At 37.4% G+C, this 12,185-nt stretch overlaps 1 non-coding gene across 1 annotated transcript; it reads left to right on the top strand.

The window, feature by feature from the left end:
• The first annotated feature begins 1,880 nt into the window (after positions 1 to 1,880).
• On the top strand, positions 1,881 to 1,985 carry LOC131822892 (U6 spliceosomal RNA). Its single transcript, XR_009350374.1, has one exon. It is a non-coding gene; the product is annotated as a U6 spliceosomal RNA (small nuclear RNA).
• Positions 1,986 to 12,185: the final 10,200 nt, after the last annotated feature.

Raw genomic sequence — 12,185 nt, forward strand, 5'->3', positions numbered from 1 at the left:
CCTGTCCAAGTTCTGAAGTAATCAAGAAGTGATATAAAGGAGTTGGTTAGCATTTGGAGGTAAACCTTAATTATTATTATTTTTTTAAACCTGGTAAGGGCAGGGCTAGAGAACATAGTTTCTATCTATGTGCATATGGGCTTCCTAATAGTGCAGTCCAGGATTCAATGTACCCTTCTGGGGCCAGGGTAGCCAGGTCATAGATACATCACTGATCTACAGAGATGCACCTAAGTTTGAACTTAACCCTGGTTATTTTGCCAGAAGATACAAATGACAGATGCCTACTACTATGGGCAGTCAAGATTGAACTTGTGATAAAACTCTTTTTATCGAATTCTGTGAAGATTGTAGTGGTGAAAGAGGCGTAGCTTTTAGATCTTCCTAAATTCCAACATAAGAAATACAGTGAAATGGAGGGGAAAAAAAGTAAAAAGAAAAATGGACAGCATTTACAAGAAAACTAGGTGACAAGGTACTCCAGGAACACCAAAATGCAAACCAGCAAGAACCACAAGACCAACACATGCTCAGTATCTGTTTAGGAGAAAACATAGAGAAGCCATGGAATGACTGACAACCTGACAGTAGGAGACCCCAAAATGGCCACTCATGGGGAGGCACAGTGGCCAGTAATAGCAGAAATGAGAGGGATCTGTCCCTAGATTAGCAGATGAGGCAAGGGGCCCTGCAGTAAGCCAGCTGACGTTTTAGCAGCATCACCTTCCCACCCTCCAAGGAGCTCACACTCAGGCAAAATAGGGGAGGCTAAATCAATATTCATTAGCAAGGAACAACATAGATTAAAGAAAGTGGGCCAGATAAATAGAGTAAACAAACAAAACAAAACAAAACAAAAAAACAAAACCAAAACCAAAAACTACTCAGAAAAATCACCTTAAAAAGTTTTTTTTTTCAAAAAGGGGGTACCTGGGTGGCTCAGTCATTAAGCATCTGCCTTCAGTTCAGGTCATGATCCTAAAGTCCTGGGATAGAGCCCTGCAACCAGCTCCCTGCTCAACCGGAGGCTGCTTCTCCCTCTCCCACTCCTCTACTTGTGTTCCCTCTCTTGCTCTCTATCTGTCAAATAAATAAATAAAGTCTTAAAATAAAATAAAAAAAAATTTAACACTGCACAGAAACACAGAGTTGTTAGAACAAATATCCTTCTGATAATCAGGAAAATGAAATTCACATAAAAATGAGTAACAGAAATGTGTCAAGGCCAAAACCCATACAAATACATTATGTGTTTTCAATAAAAAGTCTTATTTGGGAATTTTTCACATATTGTGAGAATGAATTAAATTACAGTTTTTGTCACCTTAAAATTTCCTGAGAAGGAAAAAATTCAAAATCTTGATAAATTACTTTTAATTTTTACATAATAAAGTATGTAAAAAGAAAGGAAAGTGGGGGATATTGTTAGAAAAAATACTTAAAACATTTTTATTTCATTAACCATCTTCTAATTTGTGAGTGCTAAAATATTATGCTAATTTTTAAAATTATTTTTAGATGTCTTCTTGATTTTTACTTCTTTTTCTTATGGCAGTATTTGGTTTTGGTCTTGATTTGAGCCAAATACTGACTTTAGCTCCTGGCTTGTTAACATTTGGAAAAAATACATATCAGTGCATCTCAATCCTGTAAGGTTTATGGCCTGGATGACAAAAAGAGAACATGGATTCTCAGTGAGTTGCTTACTCCCAAAAGAAGAATGAGAGAAAGAGGCTGGACTGTGAATCCTCAACCTCTACCTCTAGACTCATCATTCAGATTAAGTCTTTATCAGTTATTTATTGCTGTTTAGAATCCACTGGAAATTTAGTGGCTTTAAAACAACAACCATTTTATATGTTCACAATACCATGGGTTGTGTCTGCTTCAGCAAAACATAAACTAAAATCAGAACAATACAGAGAAGATTAGCAGGGCTGCTGCACAAGGATGACAGACAAATTCATCAAATATTCTATATTATTGAGGGGTGAGTTCATCAAGAAGATAGAATAGTTATAAATAAATACACAACATCAGCCCACCTAAATATATTAAGCAATTAAATAGTAACAGTTCTGAAGGGAAAAGTTGACAACAGTACAATAGTAGGGGAACTTCAATACCCTACTTTCAGGTATGGATAAATCATCCAGAGAGAACATAAAAAAGAAAATGTTGAACTTGAACCATGTATTGGACCAAATAAACCTAACAGACACATACATTCTGTTCATCAGCAGCAGAATACACATTCTTCTCAAGTGCATACAGAACATTCTCCAGGATAGATCATATGGTAGGCTGCAAATCCTGTCTTAGTAAATTAAGAAGATTGAAATCATAGAAAGTATCTTTTCCAACCACAAGAGTATAATCAACAACAAGAGGAAAGTTGGAAATTTACCAAGCATGTGGAAACTAAAGACCACACTCCTCAACAATCCATGGGTCAATCCATGGGTCAAAAAAGAAATAAAAAGTAAATTTAAAAAATGTCAAAACAAATGAAAATGGAAACACATGGGATACTGCACAAGCAGTTCTGAGACGAATGTTTATAGCAATAAATGCATATGCTAAGAAAATGGGAAGATCTCAAACAACCTAACTTTATACCTCCAGGAACTAGAAAAAGAGCAAACTAAACTCAAGTTGGAGAAGGAAGATAACAAAGATTAGAGCAGAAACAAATAAAGTATAGATCAGAAAAACACTAGAAAAACCAATGAAACTAATCTGGTTTTTTAAAAAGATGAACAAAATTGGGAAACCTTTAGCTAGACCAACTAAGTAAAAAAAAAAGGGAAACTCAAATAAAATCAGAAACGAAACAGGCGACAGTATAACTGGTATTACAGAAATAAATAGCATCATGAGTGACTACTATGAGTAATTATAGACCAAAAAATTAGATAAATCAGAAGAAATGGATAAATTCCTAGAAACATACAACCTACCAAGACTGAATCAGGGAGAAATAGAAAATCTTAGTAGGCCAACAATAAGTAAGAAGATTGCATCGGTAATCAAAAACCTCCCAACACAGGAAAGCCCAAGAGCAGATAGCTTTACTGGTAAGTTTTACCAAATTTTAAAAGAATAATTAACTACAATCTTTTTCAAACCCTTCCAAAAAGTGAACAGGAAGGAACGCTTTCATTCATTTTCACTTTATGATGGCAGCATTATTCTAACACCAAAACCAGATAAGTATACTAAAAACAACAACAAAAACAAAACCCTATAGAACAATATCCCTAATGAATATAAATGCAAAAACTCAACAAAACACAAGTAAACTGAATTCAACAATACATTCAGTGTTTTATTCCTGGGATGCAAGGATGTTTCAACATACACAAATCAATAAATGTGACACACTGCATTAATAAGATAAAAGAGAGAAGCCATGTGATCATTTCAATAGATGCAGGAAAAGCTTCTGACAATACACAACATCTTTTCATGACAAAAACTTCAACAAATCGGATATAGATGAAACCCATCCTAACATCTTAAAAGCCATATGTGACAAACTCACAGCCAACATTATACTCAATGGTGGAAGACTGAAAGCTTTTTCTCTAAGATCAGGAATAAGACCAGGGTGCCCACCCTCACCACTCCCATTTAAAAATCGTACTGGAAGTCCTCCCTAGAGTAATCAGGCAAGATATAGAGACAAAAAACATCCAAATAGGAAAGGAAGAAGTAAAATTATCATGATTTGCAAGTGATATAATCTTGTGTGTAGGAAATCCTAAAAACTAAACCCCAAACTGCCAGAACTAATAAATGAATTCAATCATGTTTCAGGATATAAAATCAACATACAGAAATCAATTATGTTTCTACATGCTAATAACAAAATGTCTGAAAAGAAATAAAGAAAACTATCTCATTCACAATAGCATCAAAAATAATAAAATACTTAGAAATAAATTTAACCAAGGAAGTGAAAGATCCTTACAATGAAAACTACAAAATTTTGATGAAAGAAATTGAAGAAGACACACATGGAATGATCTGTGTTTATGGATAAGCAGAATTAATATTGTTAAAATGTCTATACTACCCAAAACCATCTTTAGATTCAGTGCAATCCCTATCAAAACTGCAATGGCATTTTTCACAGAAATAGGAAAAACAACCCTAAAATTTGTATTAAACCAGAATAGACTCAAATAGCCAAAGAATCTTGAGAAAGAAGAACAAAGATGAAGTCATCACACTTCCTGAATTCAAAGTATACTACAAAGCCCTAGTAATTAAAACAGCATGATATTGGCATAAAAATAGAAACATAGACCAATGGAAAAAAATAGAGAGCCCAGAAATAAACCCCAACATATGCTGTCAATTAAGTGGTGACATGGAAGCTAAGAACACTCAGTGGGGAAAGGATATTCCCCCCAAAAAATGGTGCTGAGAAAATTGGATAATAACATGCAGAAAAATAAAATTGGATCCCTATTATCTACCACTCACAACAATTAACTTGAAAGGGATTAAAGACTTAAACATAAGACCATATGCTTTAAAACTCCTAGAAGAAAAGATTGGGAAGAAGCTCCTTGACATTGGTCTTGACAACAATTTTTTGGATATGACACCAAAAGCTTAAGCAACAAAAGCAAAAATCAATAAGCAGGACCACATCAAACTAAAAATACTTTCTGCACAGCAAACAAACAAACAAACAAACAATCAACAAGATGAAAAGTTAACCTTTGGAACAGGAGAAAATATTTGCAAATGATACATACATAAGGGATTAATATCCAAAATATATAAAGAACTCATATAATGTAACAACAAAACCAAACAATGAAAAATAAGCAGAGAAATAAATAGACATTTTTCCAAAAAAGATATCCAAATGGCCAACACATACATAAAAATATACTCAACATTACTAGTCACCAGGGAAATGCAAATACAAACCACAATAAGGTGTCACAACACTTCTGTGAGAATGGCCATCATCTAGAAGGTAAGAGATTACAAGTGGTGATGAGGATGGAGAAAAGGAAGCCCTATGGATCATTGGTGGGAATGTAAATTGATGTAACCATTATGTAAAACAGTGTGGAGTTTCCTAAAAAAATTAAAAAATACAACTACCATATAATCCAGCAATCTGGATTATATATATCCAGTGAGCTATATATATATATTCTGGATATATATATCCAAGAGAAATGAAAACAGCATTTTGAAAAGATATCTTTACTCCCTTGTTCATTGCAGCATTATTCACCATAGCCAAAATATGGAAGCAATCTCAGTGTCTGTCAAAAGGTAATGGATAGAGAAGTCGACGTACACATATACAACGGAATATTATTCAACCATGGAGGAGAAGGAAATCCTGCCACTTACAACAATATGGATGGACTTTGAGCTTAGTAAAATAAGCCAGACAAAGACAAATATTGTATAATATCTCCTATATGTGGAATCTAAAAAAGCCAAACTCATAGAAACAGAGTAGAATGGTGGTTACCAAAGGCTTATGCATAGGGGAATTGGGGAGATGTCGTTAAAGGACACAAACTTGCAGTCAGAAAGTGAGTAAGTTCTGGAGATCTGATGCACAGAATAATGACTAGAGTCAACAATATGATGTTTTATCTTTCAAAATTGCTCAAAGAGACTCTTAAGTTGCTCTCACCACAAAAAAAGAAGTGGTAATTTTGTGACATTATAGGTATATTAACTTAAGCTGCGGTGGTACTCATATTGCACAATATAAATGCATTAAATCACCTTAAATTTGCACAATGCTATCTGCAAATTATGTCTCAATAGAAAAAATCCCATGGGACATCACTTTGCACAAGACTCAGTGGAAGTTCTTTCTGCTGGTCTTGTCTGGATCACACGTGTAGCTGCAGTCATCAGCAGCTCGACTGGGGCTGAATGGGCTAAGGTGAACTCTGTTGCACAGTTGGTGGTTGGCTTCAGTTGTTGGGTTGGGCCTTTCTCTCATGGGTTCTCTCCTTGTTAATGGGCTTCTTAATGCAGTTGCAGCATACAAGGGGCAAGAGCAGAAGCTGCAAGGTCACTCAAGGCTGAGAGGTTCAGAAGCCACAACCCATACTTGCACTGCACTCTGTTGGTGAAAGCAAATACTAAAGTCAGCTAAGATGGAAGGGATGGAGATTCTAATTCTGCCACTGGGTGGGAGAAGTGGTTAAGTCACATTGCAAAGGGTCTGGGGAGAGAGAAAATATTGAGACCACTTTTGAAACAATCTTCCCCTACGTCCATCTCCTCTCCTGGGACGGATGAGGAAAGAGAGGCCAGCAGTGAGATGGGAATTGACATTTTAGCAGAAGTGAGAGAAAAGTTTCTATTCTTCCCATTCACTCCACAAACTGGTGATACTCTAACATAGAAGATTCCTATCAACCTAAGAGTAACAACTTCAGACATTTGCAGAACGTAATATTTAACTCTAATAATATTATTCTCTGCTTGTAAAGGAATCTTTTAATCCTTAAAAAATATAATCAGTAAATATACTGAGTGGTGATTCTTGATTTGTAAAATATTTGTATTTTTTTGTTAAGTCTTGTTTAAACTTTTGGTAAGTTTAAACAAAGTTTAAACACATTTTTCTCTTGATGTAAAAAGAAAGTCAATGAATATATGGGGCAGTGAGCTGAGTTTTCCATACAACAAAGTTTACTGTTAAAAACTGGCGTAATTAAGGACAATTTCAAACTCAGTCTTTCTTTTTAGGGCTTTACAAATTGGAGACATTTTTCCATAATTAGATAGTTTAATTGGTGGCATATTTGGATATTTCTTTTCTTTTTTTATATTTGAGAGAGAGAGAGCGAGAGAGCAAGAGTGTGAGAAGGAGGAGGAGGAGGGACACAGGGAGGAGAAAGAGAATCTCAAGCCGATTCCACATCAGTGCAGAACCCAGTGTGGGGGGTCCAATCCCACAGTCCTGAGATCATGACTTGAGCTGAAATCAATAATCAGATGCCCAAATGACTGAGCCACCTAGATGTCCCAGAGACGGATATTTCTAACTATGATTCATTTTGCTTCTGTGACCACAGGGCCAAGCAGATTCTTATTAATAAGAAAGGCTGCTAACCTTCACCACCCCATGGATTTGGGTTCTGATGAGTAAAAGGAAAACAGCACCTGCATCACTGTAAGTTGCTAATGATACAGGGGAGTCAGGACCAGTGGAGGCAGCATCAGTGAGGGCAGAATCCTATGCCTCTGTGGCTGCCAGAAAGTTTGCACAACAACAGCTCTACACTTTTTCCTTTGGGAAAGTTCAACATTCATCGGACAAAACTGGACCAGGAGTTGAAACAAGTCTGTCTTGATGGTCAGGCTGTTGTTTCATGGACTCTTGGGTATCAAGGCTTAGTTGTTATGTGGTCTGGTCACAGAGGGAAAGTGGCTGATGGCATCTCCCTCTCTATGTTTTCACCTTCTCGTTCTGAATCAGGGCAAACCGTAAGATGGAAAAACAGAGCCCAAGGGAAATGGAAAAGTTGGCTCCTTCACACCCTTTTCTGTCCCTCTCTCTGCCGGGACTTTCCTGGAGCTGAGCTCCAGCTCAGCTAGTAGGGAATGAAAGGTACAGAGACATATCCAAAAGATGCTGCTGGTATCTGGGGGATGTCCTGGAAAGATTATGTCCACTTAGCGTTTCTCTTCCTTTTCACTTGTGGCAACAATGGGCAATGAACCCCCTTCTCTCTCCCTTCCTCTCGACTTCCCTTCCCTTCCCTCTCTTTTTGACCTTTCTTTTAAAATTTTTCATTACTATTCATGTGAAAATTGGTGAGAATGACCATGATTGAATGTGACAGGTATCCATACAGCGCAGGGACATTTATAAAAGCTGTTAGAACCATGAGTGTTGTCAGAAGTGTACCTCCGAATATCTTCTCAAGAAAAAAAAAAAAGGAATATCTTCTTAAGGATGTGAGGAATTCTGAATTTTTCCTGTCTTATTCTGGGTTCATACATGCATACATACACATATAACCTTTCAAAAAATCTTCTGAGTCTCAGAGCATCATAGCAAGATGCTATGGAACAAAGACTGAGTCCCCAGAAAGATCATATTTTGATATATTGCATTTCATATCTTTACTAAAGACATCTGATATTTAGTCTTCCTTGTAGAAAGCTGTAGCACAGTGGAAAAATTTCGTTTCTTATTTACAACACGATCTTCAGCCAATCGGAGATTATAATATCTGCTTTTGACTTAGCAAACTCTTTCCTTCTGGACTGAAGTTGATACAGCACATCTGTGTCCTAATATGTCTAGGGAAGTGAGGGAAGGTGTCATTTGTCATATTGGAGACTCCAAATTGCCTAGATCACCGTTATATATGAACAGATACCCAGAATTTCTGACAATTGGCCAGGCTGGTATACAATTAAGCAGCAAGATAATCAAGGAGGATTTTGTGTTCACTTTACAGAATTCTTTTCTTTCTTTTTTTTTTTTTAAATTTTTAAATTTTTTTTTATAAACATGTAATGTATTATTAACCCCAGGGGTACAGGTCTGTGAATCGCCAAGTTTACACACTTCACGGCACTCACCATAGCACATACCCTCCCCAATGTCCACAATCCCATCACCCTTTCCTGACCCCCCTCCCCCCAGCAACCCTCAGTTTGTTTTGTGAGATTAAGAGTCTCTTATGGTTTGTCTCCTTCCTGATCCCATCTTGTTTCATTTATTCTTTTCCTACTCCCCAAACCCCCTACGTGGCATCTCCACTTCCTCATATCAGGGAGATCATATGATAGTTGTCTTTCTCCGACTGGCTTATTCGCTAAGGAAAATACCCTCTAGTTCCATCCACGTCGTCGCAAATGGAAAGATCAGAATTATTTTTTAATAATATTTTAGAAAGGTACAATACAAATTCACCAAAATCTTTATCTTCCTACATCAGGCAAAGTATCCTATATTCTTGAGTCTCTAGAATAAGTTTATCTCTAATCTCAGCCCAGATAGGTTCTATTCTTTTTTTTTTTTTTTAAGATTTTATTTATTTGACAGAGAGATATCACAAGTAGGCAGAGAGGCAGGCAGGGAGAGAGGGGGGAAGCAGGCTCCCCGCTGAGCAGAGAGCCCGACGCGGGGCTCAATCCCAGGACCCTGAGACCATGACCTGAGCCGAAGGCAGAGGCTTAACCCACTGAACCACCCAGGCGCCCCTCAGATAGGTTCTATTCTTACTCTCCCCCTACAAGATGGGGAACCTGAGGCAAAAAGAGGCCAACTAACTTGTCCAAAGTCATGTATTGCTAGTGGTAAAGCCAGAACTCAAACCCATTAGTCTTTTTCTGGACCCATGACGTCATATTGCATTTGTACCTGGATGTCAAAATCAGTTGTAGAGGAAATTCTATTGAATCCTTACTGTAAGGATTACTGATAAGCTGTAAGCTGATAGATTTTTAATGCAAGTATCTTGAAATATTTGATGTTGAATGGTAAGTAAAAATGTTTATTAAATAGAATGAATTACACTGAATAGTGTTGAATATGTCACTTCCTTGTGTCAAAATCTCCAGTGGTTCCTTATTGACCCATAATCAAGTGGTTAACCGAAGAGGTCAATTAAAATGAGGAATCATGGAAAATGCTACAAACATACCTTAATATTTATCCTTGCTTTGAAGCATGGATAGCCGCACAGCATGTGGAGCCAGGGCCTTGTCCTGAGCAGGTGTCCATGGTGGAGTTCAGAGGTGCCTCCACACGCAGGCTGCACCACCTTAGGATCCGAACTTGCATGGCTTTAAGGTGGAACAAGACCTGAAAGATATCTATGAAGCAACCTGAGGCCTCAGTGATTCTGGAGTTTTATATATTTTCTTCAAGTTTTTAAAATAACTTTTTCATCCATAGCTAATTTATCATCAATTATTGTAGGTACTCACTTTTATAGATTCTTTCCAAAGCATTCTACTACTCAGTGATCATGGAGATTAATCCCCTAGCATTGCCCCTCACATTCACATTTCATCAGGTTACATAGCGTTTAATGAAAATATGCAATTCCAGTTACAAAGAAAGAAGGTACCACCAGGCTTAAGAGCAAAGATAATCAAGTCTTGGTAAGCCCTGAACTCAGACAGTGGAAGTGGAAGTGCCTGGGTCCCTGAAGAGAGGTGACTGTCTCCCAAGCTCCGGAGTAGGAGGCAGCAGAAAACAAAGTCTACAGAGAGAATGAAAAGCGTCAAGTATTTGTGATGCTCATTGACCGAACGTCTATTAAGAGAGCTTCTGCTCTTCCTCAGTCTGGCATTCAGTCTTCAGTTATGACCCAGACTAGAGATATTTTGTCCAAACGTTCCCTACCATTGTTGAAAGTATCCCTGCCTATAACGTTTTGACAAACCACAGGACAAGCCAAACAAAGTCTTTCTTGGGAAGAGACACAGTTCTCGGATAAAAATCCCAAACAGTTTGTTCCCGTTGCTGCCCTGGCTGTGCCTACTGAATCTGCACAAAGATTCCTGTCATTTCGAGGGGAGCTCAGAATGTGGAGTCATCCACCTGGGGACACTGTACTCTCTCTCTCTCTCTCCTTTCTGCATGGTAAGCAACAACTTCTTAATTGAAACATTTTATTCTGTATTTCTATAACATCCTCAGACTACACTACTTCTTGTATTCTGAAGTGAGCTTGTTTGCTTCTGCTTATTTGCCTCTGCTATTTGTTCATCAGAAATGTCCTTCTTACCAACATGTGTTCCCACTGAAAACCTACCCCAACCTTCAGCTCTCTCCAGAGAGAAGAACCACCCCCAACAAGGCAGTATATACAGCATAAATCCAAATATATACCACTGAATTTCCCAAAGGACTTCCAAAGGAACTTGAAAAAATGCAAAATAAATATAAAACAAGACAACCGGAAGGAAAAGGTCACTAGGCAATAGACGTGTTCAAGTATATGGGTTGGTCTCTTCAGAAGATTTCTTAATTTGGTTCTTGGTTTTTCTTAATTTAAAAGGCAAAATAATGATATATTTTTTAAAAAATCTGATTAAACAAAGTAAGCTCATTTACCTTCGAAGACTGATTAGTTCCTGATAAAAAATTCAGACCATGTGTAACCACATGTTATTGACTTCAGTAAATGGGCACAGAAGAGAAACCTCTAGGGACAGGGGCCTTGCTTGCTTTCATGGTCCTTTGTTAGAAATCCCTGGAAGACTTTCATATTATACCCCAGCTCTTTGGTATCGTCTACCATTCTCTAAGAACTTTCTGATGAATTATATCATGCCCATGCTGTTGGGCACTTCAGAGACTGTGGGGCATCACTGAAACTGAATTCACATCCAGGGGAACTGATCCTGCTCCACTATTTAACAGCTGACTGATCTTGTCAAGTTACTTCACCTTTCTGATTTTTCACTTCCACATCTATAAGATGAGTACAATAATTGGAAAAATAGACCTGAAAAGCACCTATCACCATGCCTGACACATATTAGATGGCAATTAAAGGTATCATTATTATTATTACTAGTATTCTGAAAAAAAAAAAAAAAAAACCCTGAAAACAATAAAAAAACCCAAACAGACAAAACAATGACAAAAATTATTCCTTCTCCCTAGCTTTCTTTCCTTTGATTTAAAAAGGCATATGTCTGCTCAGTCCTGGAGAAATCTTGGTTCAACTACAATGTGCCTTCGATTCTACCATTTTATCTCCTCCCTGCCTTTTAACACCATTTCCTTACCATTTGCCATCTTGTTAACACTTCAAAATGTACCTCTCCTGAAACTGCATCTTCACTCTGTTGAAACTTCAAGATCCTCAGTGACTCAGTGTCACTCCGTGCGGCATTGGGCAATTTTAAGAAAAACTTGAGATTTCCCCTCCCTTGACACACATTACTTTCTTGTCCTTTTACTCTTGTTTCTTCTTCCTTCTTCACACTTGTCTTAACTCTGTACCAATAGTGGCTACTGCCCAAGGAGCTGTCCTCAGAACTTTGCTTCACATAATCTCCACTCCCACTGAGTAATCTTATCAATAAATATCTTTATGTAAATGCCTCCTAAATCTTTCCTTCTAGACCAGATCATTCCCCACATTACAGCTGCAGAACTGCTTAACTTTCGTTTTGAACATCAAATAGTCATCTCAGACTCAATG

Source organism: Mustela lutreola, chromosome 1 (genome assembly GCF_030435805.1).
Source record: "Mustela lutreola isolate mMusLut2 chromosome 1, mMusLut2.pri, whole genome shotgun sequence".
Classification (NCBI taxonomy): domain Eukaryota; kingdom Metazoa; phylum Chordata; class Mammalia; order Carnivora; family Mustelidae; genus Mustela; species Mustela lutreola.